This window comes from Muntiacus reevesi, chromosome 3 (assembly GCF_963930625.1).
Source record: "Muntiacus reevesi chromosome 3, mMunRee1.1, whole genome shotgun sequence".
NCBI classification, from domain to species: Eukaryota; Metazoa; Chordata; class Mammalia; order Artiodactyla; family Cervidae; genus Muntiacus; species Muntiacus reevesi.
This window is the reverse complement of record NC_089251.1, coordinates 219,924,649-219,941,092: the sequence shown is the minus strand read 5'-3', so window position 1 is coordinate 219,941,092 and position 16,444 is coordinate 219,924,649. Positions and strand designations below refer to the sequence as shown.

The window sequence follows — 16,444 nt, the reverse complement described above, 5'->3', positions numbered from 1 at the left end:
TTTTGAAATGACTTAAGCTTCTTCAATGGTGTGTTTTATTCCTGGGAAAAGAGCAATGATGTGGAATCTTGGGTACTCTAGGCAATACCTGCCAGTGAGGATGGACCTGAGGTCCCAGGCATACTTCACCCAGACTTCAAGGCGTCCACATCATCCAGAAGGCTTGCTTCCTTAGTCTGGGTCTCTTGGGCAGAGGCTGTCATGCTGGGCCCTGAAGCCCCTGGCTTTAATCATTGGCAAATAGTTTAAGGGAATTTAAAAACAAAAGTAACAAGAGACTACAGACTATTGCCTACTTCTGTGTCAACCATATTCTACAAAATGCAAGTTACTGAAGGCACAGTTTTCCTAAGTATAGGGCCCAAGGAGTTTACTAATCAAAAAATTGATTTTAAAAAGTAGGCAATTGGTGCACTGGGAGGACCCAGAGGAGTCGGGTGGAGGGGGGGGGTGGGAGGGGGGATCGGGATGGGGAATACATATAACTCTATGGCTGATTCATGTTAATGTATGACAAAACCCACTGAAATGTTGTGAAGTAATTGGCATCCAACTAATAAAAAAAAAAAAAAAAAGAATAGCAAAATTGGCCATTGAGATGGAGCTGTTCTTTTTTCTGGCAATTTATTCTACTTAAGAATATGATTGTCATTATTTGTTTGCCAAGTTCAATAAAAACTTCATCTGGAAAAAAAAAATAAATAAAAAGTAGGCAATGACTCAGAATATATAATTCTGATATTAATGAAAATACACTAGCATATTATATTTTTCATCCCCCTCAAAAACACTCTGTAGGACAGAAGATATGTCTTTACAACAGTAATTACTTTATGACAAGTCTCATTTATAATTTGGCAATTTACCTAATTTAAAACCATTAAAATTCTTTGAAACAACTAACTATCCATTCCCAAAACAAATACATTCAGAATTCTTAAAGGAAAAGATGAGTATAACTGGGAGAAGGCAAAAGTACTGGATGAGCCAAGACTTAAAATAGGCCTGAGTGTTGGATACAACTGAGAGAGGCTAAAAGGTACATAGGAAGGTAGACACAGAAGGAAGAGTGAAGAATCTGAGCACAAGACTGACTTCTGAGGACAGAGAGCTTCACCTGGCCAGAGTAAGGTGTGCTTCTGAGGACAGTGAAATACAAGGATGAATACAATGCAAGAAGGTGATATCAGGTCTTTAAAGCAAAGTAGGAAAGAAAAGACATCATGCAATAGGAGAGCAATTACATATTTGAGTTCAGAAATGTCATGATGGAATGGATGTTTTAGAATCCCAAGTGTAGAGGCACAAGTACATAGAACAAATTGAAGAGTCCTTTAAAGAACAAAAATGAACTAGGATCTTATTGCCGAATTACAAGCATAAGGTGATTAAGAACTAGGATGGTGTGCTGGCAATCATCAAAGCTAATGGAGCAAGAAAGGTCACCAAAGAATCAAAGGCCAGCAGAGTCAACTAACAGATAAATACACATGTGGTAAAATGAGAAGAGAATAGACTGTGAACCATGTTTGAATCTCTACTTCACTATTTATTAACTCCATGACAATATTAAAGTCACATAATCCCTTGAAAATTTTCATTTCTTCATCTGTAAAATAGACACAAAAATGCCTACCATACATAAATATAAGAAATAAATGAGAGAATGCATACAAAACACCTGGTAATAAATAAATAAATACTGGATGTTGCAATTAAAAGACCACAGGATAAGCAAATGTGGAATTTTTGTAATTTCCCACCATGACCAGATATGTCTTCAAAGATCCTCTCCCTCACCCTAACAGATATACTGCAGCAGAAAGAACTGAATTATGGGATCCCATTTGGTAAGTGAATACTTTTAATCATCACTTGCAAAAATAAAAGTTATTTTCTGTTCTGCTTCTTGCCATTACTCTTTTTCAAGCCAATGGCTGCAAAGCAAGTAAGGGTTTGGCAGGATGAACCAAACAGATGGAATTTCAAGGATATCTAGATACTGACAAATGAAGAAAACTAACTTTCTAACATTGATTAGTTTTTGCTTCAAGTACTCCAGGTATTCTTACTGAGTGTCTTGTGCACTTTTTAGAAAGATAAAGATAATAGATTCTGCTGATTTTTGCTGCAGCTAGACTATTTTCATATAAATAGACTGTGGACCATATAAAGATATTAATAATAACATACCAGAAAAGCCAAGTTCGCCTCATCTTTGCTATTGAAGAGCCCTTGTCTCTCACCTTTTAGGTTGAACAGTTTTTCAACAGCTTAGAGTACAGATGTTAACTTTTACCTGAAATAAACATAGCTACAACTTCTGCTATGTTGTTGTTGTTCGTCACTCATCGTATTCAACTTTTGGCGACCCCATGGACTGCAGCACCAGGCTTCTCTGTCCTTCATCAACTCCCGGAACTTGCTCAAACTCACGTCCATTGAGTCAGTGATGCCACCCAACCATCTCAACCTCTGTCGTCCCCTTCTCCTCCCACCTTCAATCTTTCCCAGCATCAGGATCTTTTCTGATGAGTCAACTCTTCACATCAGGTGGCCAAAAGTATTGGAGCTTCAGCTTCAGCATCAGTCCTTCCAATGAATATTCAGGACTGATTTCCTTTAGGATGGATTGGTTGGATCTCTTTGCTGTCCAAGGGTCTCTCAGGAGTCTTCTCCAACACCACAGTTCAAAAGCATCAATTCTTCAGTGTTCAGCCTTCTTAATGGTCCAACTCTCACATCCATACGTGACTACTGAAAAAAATCATAACTTTGAGTAGATGGACTCTATAGGTAACATAATGTCTCTGCTTTTTAATACACTGTCTAGGTTTCTCATAGCTTTTCTTTCAAGGAGCAAGTGTGTTTTAATTTCATTGCTGCAGTCGCCATCTGCAGTGATTTTGGAGCCCAAGAAAATAAAATCTGTCACTGTTTCCATTGTTTCCCCATCTATTTGCCATGAAGTGATGGCACCAGATGCCATGATCTTCATTTTTTGAATGTTGAGTTTTAAGTCAGCTTTTTCACTCTCCTCTTTCACCTTTATCAAAAGGCTCTTTAGTTCCTCTTCACTTTCTGCCATTAGGGTGGTGTCATCTGCATATATGAGGTTATTGATATTTCTTCCAACAATCTGGTCTGTTAGTATTCCAGAAACAAATACCAGTGTCTTTCAAAAATTTGAATGGAAGGTATGACTTTCCCATGTGCCACAGCAAACAAGCCTTGATTTTAGAATATATAATTAGTTTCTGTACTATAAAAATTATCCTTTTTCCACTCTTACCAGCACAAGTAAATTTCTCATCATAAATAATTTAAAGTCTTAGACTAGACCTTTAAATAATATTCTCTTAAAACAAGTATTTTGATGATGCTTTACTCAACACCTCTATCACAAAGAGGTATTAAAAGTGTGTCTTATTTTAAAAGCTGGCAGCTCATTCCCATCTTGCTTTCAAGAAATAGCAGAAAAAGGTGATTCTGTATAGGATAACATCTTAAACTATTGCTTAGTTTCATGTAGTTTTTAATATTTTTAATTGTATTTTCACCATCAGGTTTTTAGATGCCTATTTTTATAAGTTACAGATATGTAACCATCAACAGAATCAAAATCTAGAATGTTTCCTTTATTCCATAAATTTCCTTGTGCCCCCTATATCATTAATCTCTTCACCTGTCCCAACCCCAAGGTATCCATTGCTCTGTTATCTGTCCAAGTAGTTTTTACTTGTCTGATATCATGTAAATTGAATAATACAGTATGTTTGTCTTTGTATCTGGATTTTTTCTCTTAACATAATGCTTGTGAGATTCATCTATGTTGCTGCAAAAGTGCTTTGTTCCTTTTTTGCAGTGTAATACTTTGTGTGGATACATCACAGTTTGTTTATACTTTCAGAAGTTTATGGACATTAAGAAAATGTTGTTACTGTTGTTTTCAGTTTTGGAGAATATGAATAAAACTACTATAAATATTCACCTAGAGCTTTGTGTAGACATATGGTTTCATTTCTCTTGGGTAAAAGCCTTGAGTGGGATTTCTAAGTCAAATAACAACTATATGTTTAATTTAATCTCCAAAACATACAAGCAGCTCATGCAGCTCAGTACCAGAAAATGAACAACCCAGTCAAAAGTGGACCAAAGAACTAAACAGACATTTTTCCAAAGAAGACATACAGATGGCTAATAAATACATGAAAAGATGCTCAACATCACTCATTATCAGAGAAATGCAAATCAAAAGTACAATGAGCTATCATCTCACACAGGTCAGAATAATTGTCATCAAAAAGTCTACAAACAATAAATGCTGGAGAGGGTGTAGAGAAAAGGCAACCCTCTTACACTGTTGGTGGGAATGCAAACTGGTACAGCCACTATGGAAAACAGTGTGAAGATTCCTTAAAAAATTGGAAATAGAACTGCCATATGACCCAGCAGTCCCACTACTGAGCATACACACTGAGGAAACCAGAATTGAAAGAGACACATGTACCCCAAGGTTCATTGCAGCACTGTTTACAAGAGCTAGGACATGGAAGCAACTTAGATGTCCACCGACAGATAAATGGATAAGGAAGTTGTGGTACATATACACAATGGGGTATTACTCAGCTATAAAAAAAAGAACACATTTTTGAGTCAGTTCTAATGAGGAAGATGAAACTGGAGCCCATTATACAAGTGAAATACAAGTCAGAAAGTGAAGCACCAATACAGTATATTTACACATATATATGGAACTTAGAAAGATGGTAATGATGACCCTATAGGCAAGACAGCAAGAGAGACACAGTTGTAAAAACAGACATTTGGGCTGTGTGGAAGAAGATGAGGGTGGGATGATATGAGAGAATAGCATTGAAACGTGGATATTACCATAACCAGTCCATCCTAAAGGAGATTAGTTCTGAGTGTACAATGGAAGGACTGATGCTGTAGCTGAAACTCCAATATTTTGGCCACCTGATGTGAAGAACTGACTCATTGGAAAAGACCCTGATGCTGGGAAAGATTGAAGGCGGGAGGAGAAGGGGACGACAGAGGATAAGCTGGTTGGATGGCATCACTGACTCTATAGACATGAGTCTGAGTAAGCTCTGGGAGTTGGTGATGGACAGGGAGGCCTGACGTGCTGTGGTCCATGGGGTTGCAAAGAGTCGAACATGACTGAGCTACTGAACTGAACTGAAAATAGATGACCGGTGGAAGTTTGATGCATGAAGTAAGGCACTCAAAGCCAGTGCTCTGGGACAACCCAGAGGGATGGGGTGGGGAGGGAGGTGGTATAGAGGGTTCAGAATTGGGGGACACATGTGCACCCGTGGCTGACCCATGTCGATGTATGGCAGAAACCACCACAATACTGTAAAGTAAATATCCGCCAATTAAAATACATTAATTTAAAAAAAAAATAATAAAACTACTTTCCAAAGTAGCTGTGCAATTTGGCATTCCCATCAGCAACATAGGACTGTTCCAGTTGCTCCATATCCTTTTCAGCACTTCGTTACTTTTTGTTAGTTTTTATCTTTTAGCCCTTTTAGCAAGTGTGTAGCAGTATCTCATTGAGGTTCTATTTTGCATTTCCCTATTAGCTAATGATGCTGGAAATTAATTCATATGTTTATTTGCACTTGTAGTTCTCTGATAAAGTGTTCAATCCATTTGCCTTTTTAAAAAAAATTGGTTAGCTGGTTTTTTATTATTAAGTTATAAGACTTTATACAATAGTTCTGAATCCAATTCCATTACCAAGAGTGTGTTTTGTAAATATCTTTTTCTCAGGTGGGAACTTATCTTTTTATTTTTCTTAACATGATAAACAAGAGAAGTTTTTCTGAAGAAATCTCAATTATTCCTTTTTTCTTATGATTTTTTTGTGTGTGTATATTGTCTAAGAAATATTTTCCTCATCCAAGGCCACAAAGATAATTTTCCTATGTGTTCTCCTAGAAATGTTATAAATTTAGGTTGTGCCTTTAGATCTAATATATATTTCTAGTTAATTGTTATAAATGGCATGAGAAATGCATTGACATTAATTTCCAGCACTTTATGGGGTATTCAATACCACATATTGAAAAAACTATCCTTCTTCCATTGAATTATCGTGCCATCCATGTCTTTATTTCTTGAGTCTCCATCCTGTTCCAGTGATCTATATGTCTGACCTTTCACCAAAACTATACATGTGAGTTTCTGTAGAATTAGAGATAGATTTTAAATAATGAAGTGGTATCCACTTTGTCTTTTTCAAAGCTATTTTTACTATTCTAGGACCTCTGCTTCTCCATATACATTTTAGAATCAACCTGATAATCTCTACACAAATTCTGGCTAGGGTTTTTGTTGGAATCACATTGAGTCACTAGATCAAATTGAGGAGAACTGACATTTTAGCCATGCTAAATCTTCTATCTATGAGCACCACATAGATATTGGAGTCTTTGATTTTTCTCAACTGTGCTGTTAATTTCCAGTGTGCAAATAATGCAAATGACTTTCCAGTTTTATCCATAAGTGTTTCATATTTCTCAATGTTATTTAAAATGGTACTGCTTTTTTAAAATTTGATTTCCAACTTTTTTCTGAAAATTTCATGAGCAGGGAAATGCAGCAGATTTTTGTATCCTGAGACCTTGCTAAACTCACTTATTAGTTCTTACAATTTTCTTGTAGATTATTTGGGCCCTTTTGTATGGACACAGGGCTTCCCAGAGGGCTCAGTGGTAAAGAATCTGCCTGCCAAGCAAGAGACTCAGATTTGATCCCTGGGTTATGAAATCCCCTGGAGGAGGAAATGGCAATACTCTCCCGTAGTCTTGACTGAAAAATTCCACGGACAGAGGAGTCTGTGGGCTATATAAAGGTCCACAAGGTCACAAAAGAATTGGACATGACTTAGCGACTAAAACAATAACAACAGCAGTGCAATATGTGGACACTAAGTCTTCAGGTGAGAATGGTTTTATTTCTTTGTGTTTAATCTGTATACCCTTTATTTCTTACTGCATTATTGCACTGGCTAGGGATTTTTAATAGGAGTGGTGAGAATGGACATCCTAAATTTGTTCAAGAACTTAGGGGCAAAGAACTCATCTTTCCATCATTCAGTTCAGTTCAGTCACTAAGTCGTGTCCGACTCTTTGCAACCCCATGGACTGCAGCACGCCAGGCTTCCCTGTCCATCACCAACTCCTGCAGTTTACTCAAACTCATGTTCATTGAGTCAGTGATGCCATCCAACCAGCTCATCCTCTGTTGTCCCCTTCTCCTCCCGCCTTCAATCTTTCCCAGCATCAAGGTCTTTTCCAATAAGTCAGTTATTTGCATCAGGTGACCAAACTGATGATGAGCTTCAGCTTCACCATCAGTCCTTCCAATGAATATCCAGGACTGATTTCCTTTACGATGGACTGGTTGGATCTCCTTGCTGTCCAAGGGACTCTTAAGAGTCTTCTCCAACACCATAGTTCAAAAGCATCAATTCTTCAGTGTTCAGCTTTCTTCATAGTCCAACTCTCACATCCATACATGACTACTGGAAAAACCATAGCTTTGACTAGACGGACCTTTATTGGCAAAGTAATGTCTCTGCTTTTCAACATGCTCTCTAGGTTGGTCATAACTTTTCTTCCAAGGAGCTTCTTTTAATTTCATGGCTGCAGTCACCATCTGCAGTGATTTTGGAGCCCAAACAAATAAAATCTGTCACTGATTCCATTGTTTCCCCATTTATTTGCCATGAAGTGATGGGACTGGATGCCATGATCTTCGTTTTCTAAATGTTGAGTTTTAAGCCAACTTGTTCATTCTCCTCTTTCACTTTCATCAAGAGCCTCTCTAGTTCTTCTTCATTAGGTACTATATTAACTGTAGTTTTATAATGAATTTCTCTAAAGAGATTGAGGATGTTATCCTCTATTCCTAAATTCCTGAGAACTTTGTCATGAATGGATGTGCTTCAGTCACTTAGTCATGTCTGACTCTTTGGGAACCCATAAACTGCAGCATGCCAGGCTTCCCTGTCTTTCACCATCTCCTGGAACTTGCTCAAACTGATGTCCATTGAGTCTGTGATTCCATCCAACCATCTCTTCCTCTGTCATCCCTTTCTCCTCCTGCCTTCAATCTCTCCCAGCATCAAGGTCTTTCTCAATGAACCAGTTCTTCACATCAGGTAGCCAAAATATTGGAGTTTCAGCATCAGTCCTTCCAATGAATATTCAGGATTGATTTCTTTTAGGATTGACTGGCTTGATCTCCTTGCAGTCCAAGGAACTCTCAAGAGTCTTCAACAGCACAGTTCAAAAACATCAGTTCTTCAGTGTTCAGCCCTCATGGATGTTAAATGTGAATATTTTTTCTGTATCCTGAGATGCTCATTAAGTTTCTGTCCTTCAATCTGTCTTTCAATGTTGTAAATTATATTATGTAAATTACACTGACTGATTTTCAAATATGGAACTAAACTTGCTTCTCCTCAGATCACAATTTATTATCTTTTATATATATGGATGGGTTTAATTGTCAAGTTTTGTTAAGGATTTGTGTGCCTATGTTCAATAATAAATGTATTCTGTAGTTTTGCTCTGTTGTTGTTGTTGTTGTTTTCAATTATTAGTATCAGGGTAATGCTAACCTCATAAAATCATTTGGGAAATTTTCCTCCTCTTCTATTTTCTTGAATATTTGTAATAAATTAATATTATTTCTCCCAAAAGTGTGTAATAGGCTTCACCTATGAAACCATAAAGTATTGGAATTTTTATTTTTGGACTATTTTAACAATGAATTTAATTCCTTTAATAGGTATAGATGTACTAGGGCTATCTATTTATTCTGGAATAAATTTTGATAGTTTCTGTTTATTTAGAGAATTTACCCATTTCATCTAAGTTATCAAGTTATTGGCATAAAGTTGTTCATAATATTCTCTTACAGCCCTCCTAAGGTCTGAATTTTCTGTAGTGATGTCCTCTCATTCCAAATACTGGTAATTTACATCTTTTTAAATTTTTTAATCAATTTTCTAGAAGTTTATATATTTTATCTTTTCCGAAAACCAGCTTTCAGGTTTATTGGCTGTTTCTATTGGTTTTCTTTTCTTATCTTCACTATTTTCTTCCTTCTTCTTAGTTTAGGTTTGATTGGCACTTTCTTTACTACTTTTCTAAGGTGAAGCATATATTATTGTTTTGAAACTGTTTTTGGTTTCTAATCAAAGAATTTAACGCTATAAATTTTCCTCTAATCAATGCTTTGACTCAGTCTCATAAATTTTGATATATTCTGTTTTCATTTTCATTCAATTCAAAATATTTTCTAATTTCCCTTGTGGCTTCCTTTCTGCTACCTGAGTTTTTTAGAAGAATATTGTTTAATTTTAAAACATTAGGAATTTTCTATATATCATTCTCTTACTGGTTTACAGTTTAATTCCACTGTGGCCCTGGAACCTACTTTGTGTAATTTCAATTTTTTTACATGAATTAAAGTTTATTTTCAGCTCAGAATACATCTTTATCATCTTGTTCAATATACTCTGTTTGTTAAAGTTGTTCTTTACTTTCTCCTTCTCTCTGCTTTCTTTGGATTAGCCAAATATATTTTTATAATTTTATTTCATCTCCACTATTGGATTATTAGTCATACCTCTTTTTTTGTGGGGGGCTGGTCATAGGTTTTGCAAACACCTTTTTAATTTATCACAATCTATTGTTACATAATGTGATACCATTTTATGCTTAGCATAAAATTCTTACAGCAATATTCTTCCAATTCCCTCTTCTTATTCTTTGTGTTATTTTTGTCAAACATCTATTTTTACATCTTTTATACTCCCCAATAATACATTTTTATTCTTTTGCTTTAGGCAGTCTGTTGTCTTCTAAAATGATTAAATATTTTTAAATCTTTTAAATTTAACTTAGGTTTTATCATTACGTCTGCTTTATTTGTGTACGTGTGTAGACACAAGTTTCCATCTGGTTTTATAATACCTAAGAACTTCCTCTTTATTTCCCTGAGTGCTGGCACATTGTTAATAAATTCATATTCTCTCAGTATAGAATGCTGAGTCAACAATTTTTTTTCTTTAGTATTTAAAGATGTTAATTCAGTGGGTTTTGGCTTACATAGTTTTGATAAACATTCTGGTGTAATCCTTAATTTTCTTCTTCTGTATGTAATGTTTCTTTTTTTCTCTAGCTTCTTTAAAGATTTTCTCTTTGTCTTTGGTTTTCATTACTTTCACTCTGACATGTCTAGGTGTTGTTTGGTTTTGTTATATTTTGGTATTTATCTTCCTTACCAGTCTTTGAGTTTTCAAATTTGTGGTTCAATCTCTTACTTCTTTGAGGGGAGGGGGGAATTCACAGACAGTTTACTCTTCAAATGTATCTTCTGCCCAGTTTTCTATCAGTCCTCCCTCTGGAATTATACATACATTAGACTATACAGTGTTGTGCAGATTTTAAATTCAACTGTGTTTATTATTCATTCTTTTTTTTTCTCTTTGTCTTTCAGCTTGGATAATTTCTGTTGTCCACTGCTTAACTTTCTTCCCTAGGCTGTGTCCAGTCTAATAATGGGTCCATCAGATCAACTCTTCATCTCTGATACCATGTTTTCATTTCAGCATTCCCACTTGACCTTTTCTTATAGTTTCCATGTTACTAACTTTCCCAACTGTTCTTGCATATTGTTCACATTTTCTACCAGGCTAATATACCAATAATCATTAATTTTTAATCCTTTTCTGATAGCTTGAACATCTCTGTCATATCTAATTCTCATTCTAATTGCTTTCTCTCTTGACAGAAGGCTGTCTATTCTTGTTACTTTTAATATATGCCCTATATTTTTTATAATTAAATGTTAGACACTTTGTAGAAGATATTTTGGAGACGGAAGGAAACAGTATTTATTCCTAGAAATGAGCATCTATCTTCTGCTATGAAGTGATTAGAATGGGATTATGAGCCAATCTAGTCAGGAATTGAGTGGATCTGGGGTTTTGTTGTTGCTAGTTAACCTGAAATCCAGCATATCTCAGTTTTCACATTCCTCTAGCAGTAGACTGGTGTCACTTTGGGTTCAGAGTGAGGGCTACAGTGCCAAATGGTTTTTCTCTGTTCTTGCTTTCCCATCAGCTTTCAGCATAGCACAAGACCCACTCGCATGGGATCTGCCCGCATGCTCTGTCTCCCCTTTAGTAATGGACTGCTGCTGCTCATTATTCAGCGTTAGGCTCATGGAGAAGGCAGGGAAGTTCTTTCTTGCCCTGGGCCAGCCTCAGTAATAGGTAGGCTCTCCATGCCTGGGTCTTCTCAGCATTTCTACTTCTCCCAACTATGGCAGCAAAACTCTGCCTTGAATTACAGTCATATTTGGATGGGAGTTTTCTGCTCTCCCCAGAAGTATCAGATCTCTACTTAAACATCTCTAAATATAAGGTCTCTAAATATATGATTCTCGACCCAATCTGAATTCCTGCAGCCCTCCTAGGGGTGAGGAGTTTGAGGGGTTTTCCTCTATCTTTTCTCCAACAGCAACAGGTTTCTGCTCAATTCCTAAGAGATTGTTCCCTGTTCCTCCTAGGAACAGAGAAGTTTTGTTTCTACTTTTCTTCCTGAAACAATACTTGTACATAAAAGAGAGGATTTGCTCCTCCTTCCTAGCCAGGCTTTTTCTTCACAGGAAAGAAGGGTGCAGGAAAGCAGATTTATACCTGCTGCCCTCCACGCACCCCTCACGGCAACCAACCACCCTTCACACCTAAACCACTGAGAGGACTCTCCAGCTGTCTTCCCCTCCCCAGAGTTTCTCCTGAGGAACCAGCCGAGGTCCCTGGAGAAAAACTTCTGAGTGAATGTAAACTCCCTTTGTGTCTGTTGCCCTGTTTGTTCCCCCATGAGGTCTTTCTAATTGGTGGCTTTCCTGTTGTGTCAGTTTGGCAAGGGTACAGTTATCTGTTATTTAACCAAACCCTAATTTCATTGTTGATGTAAAGGAAGTTTTCAGATATAAGTAAAATCCATAATCAGTTAACTTAAATAAGGGAAAATATCTCAGATAGTCTAGGTGGACTGATTTAATTCGTTAGAAGGCCTATTGTCACCAATAGCAGAATTTCCTTCTTTTTATGGCCACTTTATATTTTCGCATTTTTAATCCATTCATCCATCAACAGACACTTAAGTTATTACCATACCTTGGCTATTGTGAATAATACAGCAATAGACACAGAAGTGCAGATATCTGAGATAGTGATTTTATTTCCCTGAAATATATACCTAGAAATGGGAATACTATATCATATGACAATTTTATTTTCAGTTTTTTGAGAAATCTACATATTTTGAAAAATCTATGTTTTCCATAATGGCTATACCAATTTACATTCCCACTAATGGTGTACAAGCGTTCCCTTTTCTCCACACCCCATGGCACTGGATAACTTGTCTATTTGACAACAAACCTTCCATCAGGCATGAAGAGACATCTCATTGTGATTTTGATTAACATTTCCCTGATGATTAGTGGTATTGCAACTTTTCATATAACTGCTGGCCATTTGTGTCTTTTTTCTGGAAAAATGTCCATTCTGGTCCTTTACCCTGCCATTTGTGACAACATGGATAAAACTAGAGGACATTATGCTAAGTGAAATAAGCCAGACGCACAAAGACAAATATTGTGTGAGATCACTTATAAATGGAATCTAACAAAGTCACAGAAGCAGAGAATAGAATGGTACTTGCCAAAGGCTTGAGTGAAATAAATGAGGAGGTGTTGATCAAAGGGTATTAACTTTCAGTTATAAGATTCTGGAGACCTAATGTACAGAGTGGCGACTATAGTTAATAAAACTGTGCTATATAATTGATACTTGAAATTTGCTGAAAGAGTAAATCTTAAGCATTCTTACCACACACAACACAAAAAAATGGTAACCAGGTGAGGTGATGAATGTGTTAATTACCTTGACCCTAGTTACCATGTCATATTGTATAGATATAGAAAATCATGATGCTATATATCTTAAATGTACACACTATTTATTTGTCAATTATGCATCAATAAATCTTGAGAGAAAGCAAAATATTTCTCCCTGTAGACAACAAGTGACTGTGACTTGTGGGTTTCATGCTGACCATGATCTTTGCTTCATGAAGATCTGCATCATGGATTTCAAACTTTCTTTAACAGCTCCCACCATCACCTGACACAATTCCTTGAGATAGGTAGACAGGTGTCAGTCTGGCTTCTCTGGTGGCTCAGACGGCAAAGAATCTGTCAGAAAGCATAAAAAGGTATAAAGTATTTATACCTATTCTCTATTTATAAATAGACAACTAGATATTGTTCTACTTGTCTTTCTTTTTTAGTTGAGCCTTGACTGATATAGTCCAAGATGTCAATAATCTTACATTCTGATATGGACACCAACAATAAAAAAGAAATATATCAAGAAGTGATAAATGATAAGAAGAGAAGTTAGGTAAGGTAAAGGCCTAGATGAGATGGAGGCTGCCATCTTAAATAGGAGGTCAAGGAAGTATTCTTGATAATATGATTCTTGGGTAGAACCCTGAATGATGTGATAAAGCAAACAAAGTTCTACTTTTATTTGAAAGGGAAGCATGTCTAGAACAATAAGTGCAAAGCTCATGAGGTGATGGAACACTTAGTGTAGTTGTGGAAAAGAAGAAAGGAAGGGCTGACAATCAGGCAGCAAGGTGGAAGACAAAGGAGCTAAAATCGGACAGACTGCAAGAGAAAAGGTCTTAGAGGCTTTAGGTCTCACTCTAACTGGTATATTAGACTCCTCAGGGTTGTGGGTAGTGCAGGTTGGAAGTACCTGGATGCGGGTGGAAAACAGAACATAATGGAGAAGAATGGAAGCAGGGAGAGCAATTGGGAAGCTATGACAATATTTCAGGAAATGAGTGAGGGAAGTTTGGTCTAGAGTGATACAAAAGGAGGAGGGTAGTCAGATCCCAGTGTTTTGACAGTAGAAATCAGAGGTTTGCTGAAGGATTTGAATGAAGATTTTGAGAAAAAACAAAGCAAGGAGAATGACACTATACTTTTGAGCCTCAACTTCACTCCCTTGAGAGACTTTCTCTGGTTTCCCAAGTCCATGCTCTTTAGACAGCAAAGTGATTGTCACACCACCCTATATGTGCCTATTTAATTCCTACAATCCACTCAAAGGGCTTCCCTGGTGGCTCAGACAGAAAAGCGTCTGTCTGCAATGCAGGAGACCTGGGTTCAATCCCTGGGTTGGGAAGATCCCCTGGAGAAGGAAATGGCAGCCCACTCCAGTACTCTTGCCCGGAAAATCCCATGGACGGAGAAGCCTGGTATGCTACAGTCCATGGGGTCTCAAAGAGTTGGCCACAACTGAGCGACTTCACTTTCACTTTCACTCCACTGAAGATTGCAAGCCTCTCCAGAGAGGACTGTCGATGTCTTATTCATCACTATATCTCTAGACCTGCTTTAGTACCTTGTAGATACTCAAAAGCATTTATTAAATAAATTATTGGCTTTTTCTTTTATGTTTGCAGTACAGAATTAGGAAATTTTATAACTGCATTAATTTCAACCTATTATTATATTTTATATTAAATATAATCTATTTATCAGATTTCGTTTTCATAAATTTGTTAACCACTTATAATTTATTTGCACTGTTTTTTTGATATACCCTTTCTGGTATATCTATGGAGGATTTACTGTTTTTTTCATAAATTTTGGTGAAATGTTCTTATATATTGCAGCTATTTTCTAATCTAATGTGATACCTGTAGAAATGTTCATTTGTGGTTTGTATTCCCAATTCTCATATTTTTGATGTATTTCAAAATGTATTTTGAAATACATTTTATTTTCTTTTTTTTTTTTTTTATTAGTTAGAGGCTAATTACTTCACAACATTTCAGTGGGTTTTGTCATACATTGACATGAATCAGCCATAGAGTTACACGTATTCCCCATCCCGATCCCCCCTCCCACTTCCCTCTCTCCCCGACTCCTCTGGGTCCTCCCAGTGCACCAGGCCCGAGCACTCGTCTCATGCATCCCACCTGGGCTAGTGATCTGTTTCACCATAGTTAATATACATGCAGTTCTTTCGAAACATCCCACCCTCACCTTCTCCCACAGAGTCTAAAAGTCTGTTCTGTACTTCTGTGTCTCTTTTTCTGTTTTGCATATAGGGTTATCGTTACCATCTTTCTAAATTCCATATATATGTGTTAGTATGCTGTAATGTTCTTTATCTTTCTGGTTTACTTCACTCTGTATAACGGGCTCCAGTTTCATCTATCTCATTAGAACTGATTCAAATGAATTCTTTTTAATGGCTGAGTAATAATTTATTGATAATTTCTCTTAGACTTTCTCTAAAAGTTCTGTTATACCTATGAAGCAAATACATATTCTTTATGTCATTCTTCAGGTTTTTATGGCTATATTTCTTAAATTATCCTTTTTTTCCTCCTAGGATTTTATATGTAATAGAAAAGTATTTACTAAATTGCCCTTTCTCTAAAAATGCAAAGTAATTGCAAAGGTCAGTGAGTTTTAACCTGAGAAATTTCCTTTCGAATCTCTCAAGGCCAGGTGTTATATATTCTGAATTATTTTTTAAATGGCAACTGATATCCTTATTGTTTCCAAAACAATACCAGCTGTCTCTGCAGACAATGCTAAAACATGGAATAATAACATTCTTTATTTTAAAAGGTGTATCAATACATATCACATGTCTTTTTGAACTGTTTTACTGAAAGATTTAGAGTCTATGTGCAAATAGCACTTTTTACTTTTTCTAAATAAACTTTCCAGTTCCTAAAGACTCCAAAACTGGTATAGCTAAAAGCAAGAATTTTATTTTGGCATAGCTATGCTTTTCATGTGTTAGTCACTCATGTCTGACTCTTTTCGACCCCAGGTTTTTTTCGACCAGGCTCCTCTGTCCATGAGATCTCCCAGGCAAGATACTGGAGTGGGTGGTTCATTCTCCAGGGGAATCTTCCTGACCCAGGGATTAAACCCCAGTCTCCCACATTGCAGGCAGGTTCTCTGTCATCTGAGCCACCAGGGAAGCCCTAGCTATGCTTTAGGACTAGGCAATTTCTAGGCATTCATAAATGCTCAGCATAGGCTAATTTGATATAATTTTGCTCATTTTACCTATGACCTAAATAAGGTTTAATTCAATTCTTTAATAGCATAACTCTAGTCCACTGAAACAGTTTTAATTTAGCACAGCCACAAATAATTGAACAAACTTCTAAAACCAAAGAGCACTGTAATCTGTGTGTGTGTGTGTGTGTGTGTGTGTGCATGCTCAGTTGCTCAGTCAAGCCCTGTAACTGTGGGGACTAAAAATATACAAACATAAGAAAATTTT

At 36.6% G+C, this 16,444-nt stretch overlaps 1 long non-coding RNA gene across 1 annotated transcript in view; it reads right to left on the bottom strand.

Moving 5' to 3' along the window:
- Positions 1 to 13,083: 13,083 nt before the first annotated feature.
- The window catches only part of LOC136163530 (uncharacterized), a 103,730-nt gene continuing 100,369 nt past the window's right edge, over positions 13,084 to 16,444 (bottom strand). The window contains exon 3 of the long non-coding RNA XR_010662254.1: positions 13,084 to 13,314. This is a non-coding gene — a long non-coding RNA (uncharacterized lncRNA). The remainder of the gene's footprint in view (positions 13,315 to 16,444) is intronic.